This window comes from Apostichopus japonicus, chromosome 3, assembly GCF_037975245.1.
Source record: "Apostichopus japonicus isolate 1M-3 chromosome 3, ASM3797524v1, whole genome shotgun sequence".
NCBI classification, from domain to species: Eukaryota; Metazoa; Echinodermata; class Holothuroidea; order Aspidochirotida; family Stichopodidae; genus Apostichopus; species Apostichopus japonicus.
In genome coordinates, this window is record NC_092563.1 from 17,261,977 (window position 1) to 17,284,752 (window position 22,776).

Sequence of the window (22,776 nt, forward strand, 5' to 3'; positions counted from 1 at the left end):
TGTCCATCGCTGTATCGTTTTTACACTGTGCTGTGGGTATTGACCACAGCTGTATGTATTGACTGTACACTAGTGTCTAATTACCGACGGTAGCAAGCTCTGTGTGTATTTTCTGGGATCGATGGTGGTGTCTTACACTTCTGCAACACCTCATTAGAAACTAGGTCAGATTACCGGCATGAGACGTTTCTTTGTGCGCGAGTCTTCACACCCTTTAAAGTTGTGGTATTAGGTGAAAGGGTGGCATAATAATTAAAGCTCTAACCAGAGAAGGCCTGCAAAGTCAATGGGATTTTACTGTGTAATTTCCTTCACATACAGTTAACTCAATGGAGGTACACTACCAAGATAAGCTTTGCATTTGAAACAACTAATTCTTGCAATTTAGATCTACAGTAAGCATCCTCACATGTTGGGCCTGATGGGTATTAGTGATATCTATTTCATAGACTGTGTTTGTAGAAATGTCCAAACTTAAATGGAGTGAAAACTCGCGCACAAAGAAACATCTGATGTCGGTAATCTGAACTAGGTGTAATAGACATGTTAGACACCACCATCGATCCCAGAAAACACACAGCTTGCTACTTTCGGTTATTGACACTAGTGTACACTCAATACATGCAGCTACGGTCAATACCGGGCACAACACAGTGTACATAGCAGAGATGGACATCTCAGGTCTAGATAAAAGATAACAAGGTATTACGTTTCATTACTGTCTGCATTTTGTAGCAACAAGAAAAAAACTTCACGTGCAAGCAACGGAAAGTTAACTTTTTCAGAGGGCGGCACTCGGTTTGGGGCGAGTCTTCAATGCCTTTAAGGAGATGCATACTTACTGTGGTGAAGGCCAAACACAACGTGGCTCTTAAAGAGTGCATCAGTTCTCCCAAGGCATCATGTAAGTGCAGAACAGGCTAGGGCGATGGTCTACAACAATGAAGTACTGTGAAATGCTTCTTTTGTTGGGTCCAAGTGCCAGAAGATATGCGCCTCCTTCATGGCTGGGGTGTTCTTTTCCAAGAATGCATTGATAGTACATCCACTGTGTAAAGCAGTTAACACAAATTGTAATAAATTATTAGAAGAAACCTACAAGATACAATTCAATTTTTGAATTTCATAAATTGTCTTAGTATTTGCTTTATACTAATTACTCTGAACCTGTAACAATGACATTTGTATAATGAGAAATGGAACACTGGCCCATCAAGTCTTTGTTCTGAGGTTTAATTGTTCAGTTGCTTAAAGTGATAGTCACAGAATGAAATGGATATGTTTAGCACACAGATGATCAAAACTGCAGGTGCCTCAGAACAAAGACAAAATACACAAGAAGTTGTAAGATTTTTGTGGTCTCAAATAACATTACATGACTCATTGGTCACATCAAGCAAAATGGCCATTTTTTGATAGGTCTGCACAGAGGCAGTGACATCACCATATCAGCCGCTTTGTTTTTGAGCATTGGAGAAATTCATTATATTACAAACCCAGGGCTTCAATTGACATGACCAACGGCAAAAAGCCGTCCTGCCCTTGCTGCATGCCCAGGTGCCCCTGAAATTGCGCCTCGCCAACGGCAAAGTTTGCCTTCACACTCTTTATGTTTTGCTGTCGGTGCCCTGTACGTTGCAAGTAGTACACTAAGTTACACTACAGAGTAACCCCAAAATATTTTAGACGTTTTGTTTGATTCTTCCTTTGCAATGCAGTAGCTTGATTGGGAGATTTTTTTTCACTATTTCAAGAGCTTCGGCGTACATGCGTATCTATTATATATACAGTACAAACATGAATGTCGTTGAGACCTTTCTTTATTCTTCCTTCGCAAGGACTTTGCTCTTCAACATTGTTTTTACTGCCACACAGTAAGTCAATGGAACTTCTGCATTGAGTAACTGCATGTGAAGGAAATTACACAGTAAAATCCCATTGACTTTGTAGGCCTACTCTGGTTAGAGCTTTAATTGTTAGGCCACGTACCCTTTCACTTAATACCACAACTTTAATGCTTGGGCTGGACAAGGGTACATGCTTAGCCCATTCCACTTAACATTAGCGACAATATACTTTGCATATGGTATTATGTGGTAATGTGTCATTGCAGTTAGGTTTGCAGATTCTATTGCATGCCAGACACTGCATGCAGAGAGGTCAGTTTACGACCATGGCAGGTCTATTACATAATCACATAACACTTTCTTGGTTGCAGCATGTTATACTTGGAGGTAATGCAGTAGGTCTTTAAGAAGCTGCTTTGTATTTTCAGTAGACCTAAATCCTCCCACATTAACACATTAAACCGAAAATTATCAAACCTTTTCAAACTTAGTGAGAAAGTCCACTGCTTTTATCACTGGCAACTTTGTCACTCCAGCATGGCCATGGTTTGCACTGGCGGTAACAGACAGCAGCTAGAGTACCAGCAATATGGTAGCAGTTTCTGTGTCCACCTATGAAAAATATAATGTGACACTATATGTTCAGTTAAATGAGTTTATTTTAGGATTTTTCATAGCAGTGAAAGCTGGAAACATTACCTGAGGTGCTCAGGTTTCCCACAAGGGATTGGCATTTCCAGACATTTCTATTAGTGGGGTACCCCTGCCAGTGGACCCCTAAAATACCGCTCCCCGGCTTATTGACCTAGGTCAGCTCATCAGGTAACCAGTTGAAAACTAATGGAAAATGATTGGCAGGATTCTATATGTAAGAGATAGGTATTTCCAGTAATTTCTATTAGAGGGGTACCCCTGCCAGTGGACCCCTAAAATGCCCCTTCCTCATTGATCTAGTTCAGCTCATGGGGTAACCAGTTGAAATCTACTGGAAAATGATAGGTATCACTCTATATGTAAGGGATGTGCATTTCCAGTAATTTTTATTGGAGGGGTATCCCTGCCAGTGGACCCCTAAAATACACCTCCCCTCATTGACCTAGGTCAGCTCATAAGTTAACCAGTTGAAAACTACTGGAAAATGATAGGCAGGACTCTATATGTAAGGGATTGGCATTTCCAGTGATTTCTATTAGTGGGGTACCCCTGCCAGTGGACCCACAATATGCCCCGCCCCTAATTGACCTAGGTCAGCTCATAAGTTAACCAGTTGAAAACTACTGGAAAATGATAGGCAGGACTCTACATGTAAGAGATAGGTATTTCCAGTAATTTCTATTTAATAGTGGGGTACCCCGGCCACTGGACCCCTAAAATTCCCCTCCCCTTATTGACCTAGGTCAGCTCATGAGGTAACCAGTTGAAAACTACTGGAAAATGATGGGTATCACTCTATATGTAAGGGATGTGCATTTCCAGTAATTTCTATTAGTGGGATACCCCTGCCAGTGGACCCCTAAAATACCCCTCCCTCATTGACCTAGGTCAGCACATAAGGTAACCAGTTGAAAACTAATGGAAATGATAGGCAGGACTCTATATGTAAGAGATAGGTATTTCCAGTAATTTCTATTAGTGGGGTACCCCTGCCAGTGGACCCCTAAAATGCCCCTTCCTCATTGACCAAGATCAGCACATAAGGTAACCAGTTGAAAACTAATGGAAATGATAGGCAGGACTCTATATAAGAGATAGGTATTTCCAGTAATTTCTATTAGAGAGGTACCCCTGCCAGTGGACCCCTTAAATACCCCTCCCCTTATTGACCTAGCTAGGTCAGCTCATTAGTGGGCCACCACTGCCAGGGTCCACCCCCCCCCCCTTACTCACCTTGGTCAGCTTATGGTGTAAGCAATTGAAACTCCTGGAAAATGATAGGTAGGACTCCAGATTTAAGGAGAGTCATATCCAGTAATTTCTACTGGTGGGGTACCCCTGTCTCTTGTCCCAACATCTCCAACCAGTGTCTCATATTAGATTAAAGCTCACACCCTGAGACTCCCGAAACACCCCAGATACAGTGTAACCACTCATAGGTGGCCTCAAATGACTGAATACAACCTGTGTAGTTATTCAGGAAGTACGTTCGTGACAGTCAATGTTCATTACATTCAGCAGTTCTCAAGTGGCCTGTTCAAGTTACCGTACCTTACCAAAAAAAAACCACATGAATTTTCCCATGTTTGTAAAGTGTAGAATCCTATGGGATTTTGGCATGTGGGAAATGAAGTAAAACCCACAGCATACATGTGGGAAATAAAATTATGTGGGTTTCCAAATAATGTGGGAAACAAATCTGTGGGTTTTCAATTGGCATGTGGGAAATGAATCCTGTGGGTTTTCAAATGATGTGGGGAACAAATCCTGTGGGTTTATCAATTGTGTGAAATGGGAATTGTGGGAAATTGAAATGTGGGAAATGGAATCCTGCAGATTTTAAGATCACATACAGCATGCAATTGATTGTGCTACAGTTGATATATGGTGTAGCTAAGTTAATTTGCTTTTGAACTGCTGAATAAATAATATAGTCGAGGTCAAATATGCACATACGTGTGTTAGTTACATTGCTGAATGATTTATTTCTATAGAACAAACGAAAAACGTGTAATACGAAAGGCATTGGATTTAATGTATCATTAAGATAACCGATAAGAAAAAATTTGGCTTTACTAGTAGGCCTACATATGGACCGTGACATCAAAAAGTTGTTGAATCACTATTTTCATATAAAACAATAACTTTGGCTAAGTAAAAGTTTGGCTTACGTGGCATGGACGGCAGTTTGTGGAATCAATTCCTACAGCTGTGGCAGTTCCCAGTGCAGTGGCGGAGCTATGGGTATTGGTCAAGGAGAGCGAGAATCCATGGTCTGTAGGGGCCCTTTCGACACTATCTAAGAAATTTTTTGAATAAAGATACTTCCTAGATCGCTGGAAATGACCCTTCCCTGGCCTTGCTAATTTGCAGATAAACGAAGAATAAATAGTTGTCACCGCCCAAAAAATGTTACAAATGTCAATAGGTAGATGAGAGCGCAATAAAAAAGTAAATAATCGCGAATACGTAAAAGTGGTAAAAAGCTGAAAAGGGCCAGCTGCAGTCCATTTGAGTCTGTCAGGGGGGGCATCCGCCCCCCCCCCCGGCTGTATGGACGCTCCGCCACTGCCCTAGTAGTTACTTGCCATAATACCACACGGCACGGATATGGTTCCCAATGAGCTATGTATGGCTACTTTTTAACCATTTAGGTTCACTAATATTTGCAATATAATTGTGATCGATACGGCTAAAGAGTGTTCATGTTCTGTAGAATGTCTTCAATCGATCAACTATGACGTGTCAACCACTGTTATGTCACGAAAAAAGGAGAGATGAATAAACCTGGAGAACAGTTCCTTGATCTTTGAAAAATGCAATAAAATCTTCCTTTTTAGACACTTTTTTTAGTTGTATTTATGACATCATCACAGTGGCCTTGGCCTTGGTCCGCTCAGCCTCTGCGATGACGTCATCATCGGTCCTAAATCACATATGTGATCGGCTACCCTCGCATTTATCCCCTATTTGAACACACATTATATACCCACTTTCTACCAACACCTAAGTTGGGCTCCATAAAAAAAAACGAAAAGTTGATATCTGACATCGTTTTTATGGTTTTGGCGTTAATATATTGCCCGAAAGCACTCTGACCAAATCCCACAGTCAAACAGTTCTCTCGTAATCGAGATCATGTTGTATCAATATGGCTGAGTGAGTGTCGGACTAATTGATGCTCGATGGAAAGTCAACTTGACAAGAACAACAAGAACATTCTAGATACACGATTTACACGTACCAAATTGGGCTCAGTGAGACCACACTAAAAGTTGATTTGAGATAAAAAGTAAATAAACAATGTACCTGGCAACAGGGTGTTTCAGAAGTCAGTGATCTGAGAATCAAGTTTTTGTTTATGGAGCCAAGTATGGCTGTACAAGAAACCAATGGCAAGACACCAAAAACAAGCCAGTAACAGTTCTAATTAATCTTATCTGTTATATGCTCTCCTCTCATCTTTTAGTTTTTCTGTCATCTTCATCCAGATGATTACCTTTTTTGTGGCAGGATACTTTTTCATTACCAGCTCTGAAAAATAAATGAAAATATGGATCAATTAATGCAGGGGTGATGTCGATTTGCTTTTGAAAGTGTGGGGGGGGGGGGGGGGGCATTTGACAGGTACATTCTAAGACACTATCAGAGCGCCACCATTGGCAGATTTGGCCCAAAATGCCTCCCATATTGCCATAAATGGCACTTCCCAGGCCTTGGAAGTTGCATCTAAACATTCCTTATTTGAGATCTCATGTTTTAGAAATTAACATTTCCCCAAAATACATTTACTCGGTAAAATCAACTTGAAGGGCCGGGAAAAAATGACCTATGACACTTTATGAGCTCTGCTTTATTCATTGTTTTACACAGGTAATTAAAGGTGCATATTTTGATAAGGAGAAGCCATATAGGGAATTTAGGTGTATATTAATTGTTAGATTTGTGTTATCATTATTTGTTTTTTTTATGTTAAAAAAGGCCCTGAAGGAGTGTCCCCTCCTCTTTAGAAAATTTTCAGAAAAACCCTTGGTGATAATTAGTGTGAAAATATTAATATAGTTTAGAAAATTTAGGTTACCGGTACCTAAATTGTCTAACGACAATCAAGGTTTGAGTGCCAGGGGTATACTCTTCAAAAACACTCTTTCGTAGGGTTTCAGGTGACAAAAGGTGTGGTGGGACAACATCAGTTTCCCCCTCCCCAATCGACACCCCTGAATTCATGAACTTTATCACAAATTGTAACATTATTTTGATTTTTGAAAACTACGGTAGTTTTAGTGACATCATGATCTCATTTTCATAATAATAGGTGCAATTTTCTCCGCTTGTCAATATTTTCGTCCGGTGCTGTTGTCAGTACTAACTAAGCGTGGGTGATGTTGTCAGTACTAACTAAGCGGAGCGCCACTATCGATTGGTGCGTAGTGTACAAAAAAAATTTAGCCAAAAATGTCTCCCAGATTGCAGGAAATGACACTTTTCAGGCATTTATAAGTTGCATAAATTTTGTTATTTTGAGATTTCATGTTTCACAAGTTTACAACTTTTTACAATTTTTTTCAGTAAAAACACTTTGTAGGAGAAAAGCTGCCAACACCTGACATTTCTTTATAAAATCTGATGTATTAATTTTGAACAGGTATAGGCCTCATGTGACCCTTGAAATAGCCCCTGGCATGCTTGAAACCAGGGATCCCTTTACTTGTTAAATTAATGGTTGTTCGCAGGTTGGCAGATGCTGTTTGTCTTTCAATTATATATTGCTGCTTGAAATTTGAATCAATTACGTGATTGGCCAGGATATTACTGATAATGACGTCATAAGTTATGACACACATGGCTGAAATCATATGTAAATAATGCCATCCAATCAGTGATCAGTTTACAATTTACGATTTATTTAGGGTTTGATTATTTGGTATCATTTAAGATCTTAGATAGGGTAAAATGTCAAAAGCATTCCATCGTTGAATTTCTGCTTTCTGAAATTACTGCATGTATTGTTAGATGCTCAAAATTCTGTAGCCTACTTACGTGTACCACTGTAATACTTTTGTTTTAAATTTTAGTTAAAGCGTTGAATGTTTGTTAACTTATAATAATAACATTGTTAGAAAAAATGCACACTTATGTCACAATCGGAAAGATCATACTCTAAAAAACTTGTTTGTTTTAAGGTTTTGACGTCATAAGTTTGCTGGCCAATCACGCAATATTTCAATAATTTGTAAAAAAGATATATTCAAAATGTAGATTGCAAAGTATATCAATACAATTTAATTATTTTTATGTTAATACCTTTTTAAAGGCATTGAAGACTCGCCCCAAACCGTGTGCGGCCTTCTGAAAAAGTTAACTCTCTGTTGCTTGCAAGTGATGTTATTTCGTGTCGCTACAAAATGCAGATAGTACAGTAATGATGCGTGATACCTTGTTATCTATAGCTGGACCTGAGATGTCCATTGCTGTATTGTTTGTATACTGTGCTGTGGGTATTGACCGCAGCTACATGTACTGACTGAACACTAGTGTCTAATTACTGATGGTAAATAGCTGTGTGTGTGTATTTTCTGGGTTCGCTGGTGGTATCTAACACTTCTGTTACACCTCATTCGAAACTAGGTCAGATTACCGGCATTAGACGTTTCTTTTTGCACGAGTCTTCACACCCTTTAAATGTTTTTTAAATGTTACTAATAAAAAGTAAAAGAAGACTTTAACAGAACTGTATAAGAACACTTAAAATATGGTAAATGTATACACTTGTATTTGAAAGTTATGATTATAACATATAAGCTTTATACAGGTGAGCTGGATGGGGCTGATATCGGATGGTCTGGATCGGCAAGTTTGAATAGTTTTGCCGATACCGATATTTCGCTGGTAACGGAAATATATTTTGAAACACTTTGGAAAATTTTCCCAAATAGTAAATGCAATCAATGGTTTTGTACGGGCGGGCGTATACATATCAATTCCTTAGCGCCATTCACTGTGCGGCACGCGAACTGAGTTCGACCGCCGCAGTTTTAGGCCTATGACTTTACCATATAGACTATTTTCCTACAGCCATAACGTGAAAAGTTTATACCGAAAAAAATTAGTTCAAGCGGCACTAAACAGAGAAATGTGTTGTCTCTCAAGTTCTGTTATTTTCTTAACATTACAGTTCAAAATTCCATCGGACTTGTCACTTGGGTGATTTACGATGCAAGGTTAATAAATATCGAACTCGAAACCCTCATTGATAACACACAGTAAATACTGAAGAAAATCACCATTTGATAGCCGTACTTTGTTTGCGTAACCATCCTCTTGAATATTCATTGACAAATTTAGTTCAAGCGGTTTTGGAAAGATTTTTTTCTTAACTTTAAATTGATGTTAAATTCATTTTCATTGGTCACTATCTTCAATCGGACCAAGTACAGTCCAATCGAATGTCTTCTAAGAAAAATACAAGTTTCGCTTTCTTCGGTGGGCACGCCGTTACGTAATATGTGTATCCTGTACTCTGCAATAGGGTACAGCCACGCAATGCACAGTTTTCACCTACAACACCACAGCCAAGATTCGCTTTCAAAACATCATAATTTATCAAACTTAATATCATTTTCAAGAAAATTACCGTAGAATATGCATCATTAAATGTTGAAGCAAGTAAGTACCAATTTATTTATCTAATGCAATCCTAATTATATAGAAACACCGCTTAAGACCCCCCTGATGAATGGAATAGTCCAACCAACTTGCCCGCACAGAGCCACAGGATTTTCGGTCAAAGTGATGAGTCATACGCGTTGGTCAGTGAGAGGGCTATTTTGAAGGATGTATAGTGTGTATTTTAGAAAGAAAGGAATTGACATGATTTGTCCGGGCGGTAACTTTTTGTTTGGGCGCTGACGCACCTTTTCAGATTTTGTCCGGGCGCGGCGCCCGGATAAAACAGCTAATGGAGAACACTGCAGGTGTAATGGCCTGTGTCATTGTTTATCAAAAACATGGGAATACAAATGTAGTTTTTTGTCGGACCTCAACTATCACCTGTAAAATAATATTAACTAATCTGAATATTTTTGCCTCAATTATATATTAATTGAAATTAATATGACTTTCAGTGATTACTCATAAAATTAGAGCCACCTATAGCCATAAATCCCTTCCATGTCATCATGGATAAACTACTCAAATCAAACTCACTTGTTACGGCATCTATCTTCCCATTGTTCAACTGCTTCTTATTATCACTGTTGGGTGATTTGCCAGTTAAGGAGGATGTTGCCATGTCCTCCCTGGTAAAAAGTGTTCTCATCAAGTTGCAAATAGGATCTCCTGTGGAATTTGAAGGCTTCTAGCTGCAAAGACAAATTATTTATGTGTTTAGAGCAGCTCTGAAACCAGGAAGCCAAAAGAGGCAGTTGTGATTCCTTACAGATATTGATGGCCCATTTCCAAGTTTAGTAACAACTTTTTTACTGGCCAAGCATTAATATTCATGAGAAACAGCACCAAAAGCAATAAGGATCATCTACCCAATATATGCACAACCTATGTACCAGGTATGAATGCAATGTGGCACTGTTGAGAAAAAGTGGTATCATTAAGCTTGGCATCATACACACATACATGTTGTGACAGCATAGATTTCTTGAACCTTCGGCAAGGAATCTAAAATCTGTTTCCGCATATCAGGGATTGGGGAGGGGGGATTGGCTACCACCGAGATATGATGCTGAAATCATCATCATGCAATGATACATCATTAGTGAGGTATGACTTTAGCAGCATGGGTGGGGGGGGACCCTATACTAGCTAGTACCATTGTGGCTTATACAGTCTATATAATGTTCATACGGTCAATGTATCGTCACAGGAAAGTAAAGATGTACTAATGTCCAAAATTGCCATTTTGAGATAATTGCATTTAAAGATTTTAATGGAATATAAAATATGCTCAACTTGCTTAAATATATCAAGGTTGCATTATTGTAAAAATTTTAGATTTTGAACGTATATGGGGTAATTTAGGGGGGCCTGAAATGAACTTTTATATTTCACAAATATGACATATCCTATGTCCAGGACATAGGATAGTTTATCTTTCCCTGACATGGACATATTAACAGTAATATAAGGTACCTTATCATTTCCCATAAAAAAACTCAATTAAGCCAAAAATGGACTTATGACACCTTTACTTTTCCTGCAATAATATGTATCAAGTATGAATCTAATCAAACAGAAGGGGGGGGGGAGGGGTTACCACCGAGAATGATACATTAGTACATACCTTATTGCCCTCAACTAAGTCAGCATTAAAACTGTTTTCAGTTGTTGGGCTGTCTGGGGTTGGAAATGCTTCCCTGCTTGGTGTTGAGGGAGAAACTGGACACCTGTCTAACCTTACAATGGCTGCAGGTAATCCTAATAAGTGAAAAATGATAAAATAATTCAAATTAAATAAATATGAACAGTCCTTTATATCTTTAATCATTGTTAAAGAAGTAGTGTGTTCCTTTTAATGTGACATGTACAATCCTAGCAGTTACAGAACCCATGAAATGACCAATTAAAAAAATATATATGTGATACAGGCCTTGGTCCAACTTCCATCGCCATATCTTTACATCAGAAAACAGTGATAAATAAAAGAGGGACATCCAGGTTGGGCGAGGCCTGGGCTGACCTAGACCCATTAAAAATTCCAAGCCATCGCCACTATATAAGGGTGTGACCGTTTAAACGTTTAGCCGGCCTCAAAAGCACTATCCGTTTAGAAAATCACAAGCCGTAGAAACGGATCTTTTAAAAAAAAAATTCAAATACATTTTAAACATGAAAATTATTGAAAATTGTTTAAAAACTTTCCGGGGAGAACCCCGAGAAATCTCTCCGGTTGTGGTCCCATGACCCCGGGGTAGATGTAAATAGGTCCGCCACCGCCTGCCTGCGGGGGCTTCTGGACTCCACATGACCCGATGTGGATGGCCCCTCTTGGGGCCGCAGCTGTACCAATGCCGCACGGGAATTAGTTCCATCTCGTATGGATACCCGTTCTGGGAGTGGGCTTGAGCCATCTCGTATGGCGCCCTCTGATCTCCCACGTTTAGGACTTATGCCATCTCGAATGGCAGCCTGGGGGTCCTTCGTTGGCAGTTTCTTCTTCCCCTGTTTTGAGGAAGCCGCCTTCTTTCTTTTCTCCGCGGCTTTATCCGCCAGCCAGGTTCTGATCAAATCCCAGCGCTCCTGGGCCGAGTCCTGGCAAATGGAGCAAGTCTGTTTGCTCCCACACGGGCGAAATTTCGGGCACTGATCGTGTTTGTCCATTATGCCTTAAAAGGACGGAACTGCTTGCAGGAACGGCAGTTGTCCATCCTCCAAAAAATCTCGAAAAATCTTTGAGGAGTCAATAAAACTCGAAGCTGTGAAACTAAAATTAGAAACAGCAGAAACTAGACCCATTAAAATATTCCAAGCCATTACTACTATATAAGGGTGTGACCGTTTAAACGTTTAGCCGGCCTCAAATGCACTATCCGTTTAGAAAATCACAAACCGTAGAAACGGATTTGTTTAAAAAAAAATTCAAATACATTTTAAACATGAAAATTATTTAAAAATATGTAAATAAACATCGTTAATCATAAAAGAAGCAGGATGCGGCATATTTGAAAGTCAGTAACAAAACTGAAAGTCACACATTAGTAGGGTTGGGGGATATTAGCTTTTTACCGTCACGATAAATAGTTCAAAAATTATTGTGATATTTCGATAATTACGATAATTTTTCCCCCAACAGAATTAGCGTAAATGTCAAGCTTTGAGTGGATGGAGAAAGAGAGATATATAGAGGGGACATTCAAAGAGAATATCTGAAAAACCTTACGATATTTTTCACAAATATTGAAGCTTAGATGAGTGCTTTCTCACAATCAACGAGCCGCCCCAAAATTCGCTCCGCTTACGTAAAACTTATATATATCACATGGAAAAACCTGAGTTTTTACACACAAAATTCCACTGACATTGGTCACAGAACATAAGTAGGTCATCGACATTCGAACTTGCCCAAGTTCATCACACCATGGGAATGACACAACACATTGAACATGTTGTTACATTTTCCCGTCATCTGGACGCCGAGTGTAAATTTTGGTGTATGCAAACTGATTCGCCCAGCTGGCAATTTTGTCTATTTGGCATCGTCCATTTATTTCAGCTAAATATTGCCAGGGTCAAAATCATCCCGTTGAAACATATTTTATGATCTACGTGTGCAGTTGACTTCAATGACATTGATATTTGAAACAAATTGAAACACATTTCTACTTTTTCTTTGTGGAAATTCAACCGCAGTTACTAACTGAAACCACAAGAATGGCCACATAGGTCACTACAGTGCCCCAAGGGATATGATGATTAGCGATGTCTGTGACTTCATTAGAGCAGTTTCCTGATGATCCATTGCTGAGATATGGAATATTTAAATTTAATGGTTGTTTATTCAGAAGGAACACTCACTAAATTGCCTGCTTTCTGTTATGATTGGAAGCCTTGTAGTTTTATTTTAGAAAATACTGTAGGTCAACTGTAGCATCACATGCTGTTGTTGGTATACGTACGTATATACACGGATGGTCACATCACTTTACTATAGAGACTGCCAAAAATAATTATAAACAATCATGAAAAACAAAGGTAATTTAATTAATGAGATGTTCCTTTTGTTACATCATAGCTGATTGTGCTGCAATAAGCTTTTCTTTTTTCAACTAATAAAATATTTTATATCTCAACAATGGATAAAAAAAATATTGTGGGAGTTGGACCAATGACTATATTTTGTAATTCTCTATCACATATATTTTTGGGAATTGGTCATTTCATGAGCTCTTTAACATCAGTTAATATGAAACTGCATACAAATTATATATACTATCATTACTGAAAACCCCTATTAAATAGGAACTAACAATAATCATTCTTGCAATTGTCTCCAGAAGATTTTCTGTAGCTAGAGTGAAATGACATCACAAGTATAACCAAAAGCACCAGACTATTTTCAATGAAAATATTCAAGATCTGACTACAACATGATTGCTGCTAACTGAGCATAAACCCGGATCAATTTCAAATTACTTACTCCTCAAAAGACTATCATTTCTCTTCAAGTTCCTTGATTCTTTCCGTTGCCCTTCGCAGTTGATTCCGCATCATTTTTAATTAATCTGGCTGCGGACTGGCTGGTGGTCGCTGTTGTGGCGAGGCCTGTGCTGCCGGTTGGTGTTGTGGTGGTTTATCTGCTGGGGCTGGTACTTGGCTTCTGGGATGGGGTTGGTGGTTTTTGTGCTGGAGCTGGTGAACTATGTGCTGGGGCTGATGGCTTCTTGTGTTGTTTATGTTGTGGTGAAGCCTGTTTTAGGGTTGGTAGTTTGTGTGCCGGTGGTGGGGATGGTGGCTTCTGTGGTAGGGTCTGTGCCTGAGCTGGTGGTTGGTGGATAACTTCATCCTCTACAAAGTTGACCAGCTCAAACTCTTCATCCTGACCCAAATCCAAATCCTGTCCCTCTGCTGCAGAAGCTGAGCAATGATGTCATGTCCTGCAGTAGACTTTGCTTTCTTTGTTGCATCATTTTTCTGCAAGGTACAATAATAATAATTGAAATAATAAATGGTTGATCCCTTTGATTGACTGCCATGTCCTCTCAGAGTTTGATGGCAATGCTTAAATTGGACTACGTTGACCAAACAGGCAATGATTTAATGGCAGCAGGATTTAATTTACTGTGGAGGGCTGCCATTTTCTGAGCCAAATTATGACTTAATATAACAACTTCAAAGGGCCATAAAAGGTTCATATCATTTTGCATTTCCTTTTGTTATGTCTTTTGAAATCAAATGACAAGTTTTTTTTAAACAATTGGTTAATTGCAAAATACTTTCACAAAGATGAATATATTACTTTTTCACTCAGGTAAATAAAGAATATGGATAAAAAAATAACGAAATACAAAATGACATGAACTCATTGTGATAATGTGAGTTATCCTGTAGAAAATAAGGGTTGTTTGATTTTATTCACTTTGATTAAAATCACTGCTTTAAATTGCGATTTTAATCAATTTTTTTAATCACTGATTTTAATCACCTTTTTAGATTTTGTATACAAATAGGCCCAGCTTACAATAGAATTGATTAATAGTGCATTGTAGGCCTACTACAATCAAAACAGTTTTAGGGCCAAAGAGACTTTATGATTCTGTGTTGGAAGTTAAATAGTGTGCTTGTATAGATGATATCAGACTATCAGTCAGTATGAGTGTCAGTCACTGATCTGTACACTAACTGGATTGGAGCAACAGGCCTACTCTGTGAAGTCACCGGAAGTTATTGTCCGCCATGTTTGTTCACCCAAGAAGAGCGATACGGTTCACTGATTTTGTATGCTAGCGATATTTGAACGTTGATTTAATGACTGTTTTCTTGTAGACAGAAAGTATCCAAGACAAGAGAAGGGGCGCTGATATTAGGTGTGTGTCACTGAGGTGGTGGGGGGGGAGGTGGTCGGGAGACGTGCCCCCCGTACTCAATATTAGATTGATTTTTTTATTGCGGTTAATTGACTAAGTAAAATGAGGGTTGCAAAAGCAGATCAATATGGACAACTCAAAAGCCTTTCCGAATATATTCTTGGTCGAAAGCAACATTGAGGGGTTGGTGTGGCGGGGGGGGGGGGGTGGGGGGACTCAAAAATTCGAAGTTTTCAAACAGTTGTAGTCTAAGAGCAATCTCGTGAGTCATAAACTGTGGTATTTCATGTTTATGCTATAATGCTATTGTCTTTACTGGTTGGGTGCTTGCAGTTTCAGCTTTACCCTTAAATGATTACAAATAGAGAACCGACAAGGTAAACTATGAAAGCACATAATGGAAACAAATATCCTTTTCTTTAAATATATTCAGTTAAAGTGACACAGTTGTAATATTATTGATTGTAGTGACTTCTTAGCACTTAAAAAGTCCAACAAGAACTTCATTTCCAGAAAATTTAAAATCATTACACTCGGGACCCTGGAAGTCAATGCAATGTTTCTGGTGGTTAAATTTATAAAAATAAATAAAAGTAAATCAGTAAGAACTTCACATATAAAAGAATATTATAAAAATATTGTTAAGAAATGTATAATGGTAAGAACTCCACATTTCATAATCTGAAAACATTACAGTATAGGCAGAGGAAGTCAGTGCAATGCTTCTGGTGGTTAAAACTTATAAAAATAAATAAAAGTAAATCAGCAAGAACTTCACATATAAAAGAATATTACAAAAAATATTGTTAAGAAATGTATAATGGTAAGAACTTCACATTTCATAATCTTAAAGCATTACAGTATGGGCAGAGGAAGTCAGTGCAATGCTTCTGATGGTTAAAAATGTCATGAAACTTTCCAAAAAGACTATAAAGGTAAGGTCCTTATGTATAAAAAGTAAAACGATACATAGGGTGGAACCTGCAAATCCATGAAATGCTTCTAGTGCTTGAAAATTATCATTTAACCTATACAAAAACAAATTCCGGCAAGAACTTAACACCAAACAATATGAAATCACGAGATGTTTTGCCACTAGAGGTCAGAGAAATGTTTCCATATTGTTTAAAAACATAATGAAACTTAAACTTCTTCTTCATTAACTGTATGATTGGATGGCAGAAATGTGATAATTATGATGGCAACAGAGCCTAAAAAGTACTGACAAATCTTTACTATACGTTCTATCATTTTTACACTTGGAATGTTCAGCCACATCCCCCATGTGTGATTACTGTCATGTCTTTCTGCTTATATTGCTCTCATGAAACTTTCTCAATGAGGTCTCTTATGCCCTTGAACATGTCTCTTGACATAAAAAGAATGAAAAGATAAATAGTTTCAACCCAGTATGCATGAAAATGTGATGTCGGGTATTTTGCGCTTTAGCTTTCTAGGAGACTCCATTATAGCATATGTAGGATCTCCAGGGGTACTCCATGTTCACTGCACTCCGCATTTGGTAATTCATGTTTTGTACATGGGATTGGGCTGGATCGTCTTGCAGATGGTAGCTTACGAGTTGGAGTAATCTGCAAATTACATAAACAAAACATCGAAATTTTTAATATAAATATAAAATTCATCTGTAGAAACGAAATAATTTCACCTGTAGGCAGCAGATCAATTGAATTGTAACCTGTCCTTAGTAATACTCATTCATAAAAGGAGAGGCTTCAAATTTCCAAATAAGTCAAGCTTAGGCTTGTGCCTTGAGTTAGGCAACAACTCTCTGCTTTCAAAACTGAGTTAGGTGGTAAGCCTATGTATACCCTTTCAATTATTAAGCTACACATAATTCCTCATGTATTCAGTACGTCACGCAGTGTACAGAAAACTGTACTTTGATGCAAGTAGACCTAAATATGTCGAAAAGCTAATGTTACTTATCATGTAACTTATTTCTTTCGCGAAACACGTCCATATTCTCGCCAGTGCATACAACGTAGTACAAAAGACTAACTAGAATTCATCCCAAGTAATCGCATAGCCTACCTGTGAAAGGTTAACCCCTTTTCTCGTTTTCCACGAACATCCCGGTTTGTGCATCCATAGGCTGAACAGGCATTCTTTTCAAAACATCAGATATTAAACGAGTGAGGTAAAGTTACTAAACGAGTGAGGTAAAGTTATTTCTTTTAGGATAATGCGAAGTGCTGACTGCCGATTCCGTACCTAGCTACAACAGAACAAGAAATGTTTGGCGTCTTTTTGGGTGATTCAAGATGGCCGCAAACCCACTTCCGGTAGCTTCACAGGGAATAGACCAACTAGCGCTCAGAAGCGGCGAGCCGCCAATCCAGTTAGTGTACAGATCAGTGGTGTCAGTGTGGGAAGCAGGGCTTTAGCCAGAAATGGCTGATAGGGAGTCCAGTTCACACCATGAGATGAGTTTCACGTCCCGGGGAGAAGGGTGCACATTAACCACACCAACATACATTATACCTGAATATTGAGAATGGATACAGTGGTGTAGCTGTACTGTAGTAACTGCCCTCCCCCCCAAAAAATGGGAGGTGTTGGGGGTCATCTCCCGTTTAATAGACGGCTGGATGGGTCTATGGCTAAAGCAGTGGTGGGAAGACTTAGACAACATTTGAGATCAAGTTGCAATGTGGATTTGTAAAATATAAAATGAAATGATTTTATTTAAAAAAAAAATCAACACCCTGCAGAAAATTGCAGCTTCTGTGTTGATAAAGTGTACAAAGAGACTGAGTTGATCAGTCATCATGTTTTTCAACGATATGAATGGTTGTTTGAAAATATAAGTTTACTGAAAGGTGATTTTTGTTGCCATACCAATCACCTTGGCATTAGGCTACCGTAACTTGAACAGGCCACTTGAGAACTACTGAATGTAATGAACGTTGACTGTCACGGACATACTTCCTGAATAACCACACAGGTAACCAATGAAAGCTGATCTAGTTAACTTTAAAGGTGAATTTAAAATTGCCCTCCCAGCCACACCCACCACAGCGGGTTTGCCAGTCGTCTGGTTTCATATACAGGAATGCACTGTAAAAATTACGATGTACAAGGCAATCGATTACCTTCCCAGCTAATTAAACCCTCTGGGCTCCCAGTTTAAATACAGCACTGTCAAATATTCAATTACACTGCCTGCATTGGTACATTAAATATGACTTGTGGTAAGGAATTACTAATTAAGTTTGTCTGGAAGTTAATTGTCTGCAATAAAATGTAGACCAGTGTATTGTAATGAAGCTTTATTACTTACATGACCAGTTGGTGTGTGTGGGTCTGCAAGGATTTAAAATGCGTTGACATTAATACCAATGGCATATTTTAGTGATCTGTAGGTGGAGTCCCACTGAATGATAAAGGAGATTTAAGGATAAAAAATATATATCAAGTGTATTCATATTTTTTTTTAATAAATGTGTGATTACATAAAGTTGCACAGCTATAAGTGGGATTAGTATCGCTTTAATATAGTCACACACTAACCAATATCAACCTTGGTGATATAACTCTTTTTCAGTAGAAATACACTGCATTCGCCATTAGAGCCGTTGGTCACCCCTTGAACACACAGACAGATCTCTTAGTCAGATTACTCTTGCAGCAAGGTCAACAGCTCAACTTTTACCTTAATGAAAGTACTTTTCACCACCAAACATGCATTTTACATGTTAATTCGGCAGCTGCTAACTACAATCTGACATTATACAGCTCACTTCAGTAGCTGCATACCTACCTTTTGTAGGGAATATCTCAAACTTCTGTATGTGTGCATTGACATGCTTAATACAAGTTCATTACAATATGCAATCATGCCTTTAAGCAGGAAAAAAACATGAAACATGTTGGGGATACTCCACCTGAACAGAATATCCTTAATATGGGTTGACCATGTAAATTTTATATCAATTGAGCATACAGTATATACCAGTAGCAAGTCTCAATAATCCATGTTTACAAACATGTTATTGTAAACATCAAATTTATATGAAATCATGATATGATAAAAAAAATACTTACCCATGTACTACCAGGGACGTAGCCAGGGGGGAGCGACTGCTCCCCCCCCCCCTTTGAGTGTCGAAAAAATGTTAAAAACTTGTTTTATTAAAAATGGTATTTTGTCGGTGCTCTTTTGATCTTGAATACTTGTCAGCTGCGTTAACTTGATTATAATCGTAGTAACATTCAGGCCTACTGATTCAGCGACTTAGTTTGGCAGATGCAATTAGCTTAATTTAGCCTATAGCTAGCTATAACAAGCCTTCAGTTGGCCACTGGGTAATAAAATACATATACCTGACCGCACTCGATGGAGTGTCACGAACCGTATGCACTACGACATCAACAACGTTTGCTATCATCCTTTCTATGATTTGTCATCCTACTGGAAAATTGTAAAAGAGCACTATGTTTGTCTTTTTTAAAAATTACTGGAAATGCCCATCCCTCGTATCTGAAGGCCTAACTCTTCCAGTAGGTTTCAAGTGGTTACCTCATGAGCTGACCTAGGCCATCCATGAGGGGTCAATTATTGATGACTGCAAAGCTACCCCACCACCAATAATCACTGGCGATGGCCATTTGTTGCTCTTGGAGCCATACGTGACACATTGTACTCACTTTGATGGGGTTACCAATGAAAGCTGATCTAGTTAACTTTAAGGTGAATTTAAAATTGCCCTCCCAGCCACACCCACCACAGCAGGTTTGCCAGTCGTCTGGTTTCATATACAGGAATGCACTGTGAAATTATGATGTACAAGGCAATCGATTACCTTCCCAGCTAATTAAACCCTATGGGCTCCCGGTTTAAATACAGCACTGTCAAATATTCACATACACTGCCTGCAGTGGTACATTACATGACTTGTGGTAAGGAATTACTAATTAAGTTTGTCTGGAAGTTAATTGTCTGCAATAAAATGTAGACCAGTGTATTGTAATGAAGCTTTATTACTTACATGACCAGTTGGTGTGTGTGGGTCTGCAAGGATTTTAAAAGGCGTTGACATTAATACCAATGGCATATTTTAGTGATCTGTAGGTGGAGTCCCACTGAATGATAAAGGAGATTTAAGGATAAAAAATATATATCAAGTGTATTAATATTTTTTTTAAATAAATGTGTGATTACATAAAGTTGCACAGCTACTTTAAGTGGGATTAATATCGCTTTAATGTAATCACACACTAACTGATATCAACATTGGTGATCTAAACTCTATTTCAGTAGTGATACACCGCATTCGCCATTAGAGCCGTTGGTCACCCCTTGAACACACAGACAGACCTCTTAGTCAGATTACTCTTGCAGCAAGGTCAACAGCTCAACTTTTACCTTAATGAAAGTACTTTTCACCACCAAACATGCATTTTCCATGTTAATTCGGCAGCTGCTAACTACAATCTGACATTATACAGCTCACTTCAGTAGCTGCATATGTACCTTTGGTAGGGAATATCTCAAACTTCTGTATTGTGTATATTGAAATGCTTTCAAGTTCATTTCAATATGCTATGCCTTTAAGCAGAGAAAATGAAACATGTCACGGATACTCAACCTGAACAGAATATCCTTAATATGGGTTGACCATGTAAATTTTGTATCAGATGGGCTTATACTGTATACCGGTAACAAGTCTCAATAATCCATGTTTACAATCATGTTATTGTAAACATCAAATTTATATGAAATCATGATATGATAAAAAAAATAATTACCCATGTACTACCAGGGACGTAGCCAGGGGGGAGCAGGGGGAGCGACTGCTCCCCCCCCTCTGAGTGTCGAAAAAATGTTAAAAACTTGTTTTATTATGGTATTTTGTCAGTGCTCTTTTGATCTTGAATACTTGTCAGCTGCGTTAACTTGATTATAATCGTAGTAACATTCAAGCCTACTGATTCAGCGACTTAGTTTGGCAGATGCAATTAGCTTAATTTAGCCTATAGCTAGCTATAACAAGCCTTCAGTTGGCCACTGGGTAATAAAATACATATCGCTTACCTGACCGCACTCGATGGAGTGTCACGAACCGTATGCACTACGACATCGACAACGTTCGCTATCATCCTTTCTATGATTCGTCATCCTACTGGAAAATTGTAAAAGAGCACTATGTTTGTCTTTTTGTCTTTTTTAAAAATTACTGGAAATGCCCATCCCTCGTATCTGAAGGCCTAACTCTTCCAGTAGGTTTCAAGTGGTTACCTCATGAGCTGACCTAGGCCATCCATGAGGGGTCAATTATTGATGACTGCAAAGCTACCCCACCACCAATAATCACTGGCGATGGCCATTTGTTGCTCTTGGAGCCATACCTGACACAGTGTACTCACTTTGATGGGGTAACCAATGAAAGCTGATCTAGTTTAGCTTTTAGGTGACTTTAAAATTGCCCTCCCAGCCACACCCACCACAGCGGGTTTGCCAGTCGTCTGGTTTCATATACAGGAATGCACTGTGAAATTATGATGTACAAGGCAATCGATTACCTTCCCAGCTAATTAAACCCTATGGGCTCCCGGTTTAAATACAGCACTGTCAAATATTCAATTACACTGCCTGCAGTGGTAACCATATGCACTATGGAACCGTATGCACTACGACATCGACAACGTTCGCTATCATCCTTTCTATGATTCGTCATCCTACTGGAAAATTGTAAAAGAGCACTATGTTTGTCTTTTTGATATAATATGTAAAAGAACATATATAAAAGAATTCAAACAGGAAACAAAATCTGCTGATAATATGATATCTTATGTTAATGATGAATGTGGCAAAACATTGCACCAGATCGCATCTAAGGACCTTCAATTGTTTAATAAAATTTCAAAGGGGAGGGGGACACCCCCTCGATCGTTCGCGACCAGGTTGGTCACTTTCGCCATCGTTGAAAAATTCAGCTTTCCGAAACACTTGTAACTATGGTCATGATAGGCTACTGTTACATGTATAACTCCTTACCCAATTGAGCAGTTTATTTCTGAGTTCTCTGGACTTAGTTGTTGAATGGTCCAACTGGGCCCCTATTTTGTACTTTCCGTTCAATTTTTTTGTCATACCAATGCTCTGTGGTGGGGTGGGGCAAGCGTGATGGGACAAACATGTGATAATAAACTATACCCCACATAACTACTCCAACCACAGCCTAATTCCTTCGGTAAGCCAATCTAAATCGCTCCTCAAAAAGCAAATTGAAAATATGTGCTATCACAGCTTCATTGATGACTCATTTTCGGCATTCACGTATCAGCAAAACTTACCTGTATCAGTGGCTCTTTATTGCTGTTGAGTTGGTGCTGCATCACTTGTCCCTTGGTCCGTTTCTGATAATGTAAACATATGTAAGATTCTTTAATGATGTAAAAAAGTATTTTAATTGGCACGCTATATTGACATTCAATTTTGTTCTTTCTAAGATACCCCTTCATTTAAATAAGAAAACCTGGTATGTATGCATTACGCACCCATTCAATTGATTTTATACACATGCAAAGTTATAGGCCCCTCGCGTAATAAAATATTACTTTATATAATGACTTAACTAACGCATGTCAATGGTTACAGAAGGAGGACCAATTCATAACAAAATGTTTATTACAATTCGCAATAGGACATAAATAAAGCATCAGCATCAAAGTGCAAATTAAAAACAAAATTATACGTTAATCATTCGATTAAT

The 22,776-nt window shown here is 38.5% G+C and overlaps 2 long non-coding RNA genes across 3 annotated transcripts in view; one reads left to right on the forward strand and one right to left on the reverse strand.

Moving 5' to 3' along the window:
- LOC139965247 (uncharacterized) overlaps positions 1 to 22,776 on the forward strand; it is a 50,752-nt gene that overhangs the window by 9,228 nt on the left and 18,748 nt on the right. The window lies entirely within an intron of this gene.
- Positions 1 to 22,776, reverse strand: part of LOC139965246 (uncharacterized) — a 45,513-nt gene that overhangs the window by 7,288 nt on the left and 15,449 nt on the right. The window contains exons 1-7 of one of the 2 annotated variants that reach the window (XR_011792188.1): positions 19,385 to 19,475; positions 18,342 to 18,434; positions 13,651 to 14,144; positions 10,798 to 10,931; positions 9,708 to 9,862; positions 2,325 to 2,459; positions 843 to 1,048 (exon numbers count right to left, since the gene is read on the reverse strand). This is a non-coding gene — a long non-coding RNA (uncharacterized lncRNA). Of the gene's footprint in view, positions 1 to 842; positions 1,049 to 2,324; positions 2,460 to 9,707; positions 9,863 to 10,797; positions 10,932 to 13,650; positions 14,145 to 18,341; positions 18,435 to 19,384; positions 19,476 to 22,357; positions 22,421 to 22,776 lie in introns of those variants that run through there. The other variant, XR_011792187.1, reaches the window with a different exon arrangement.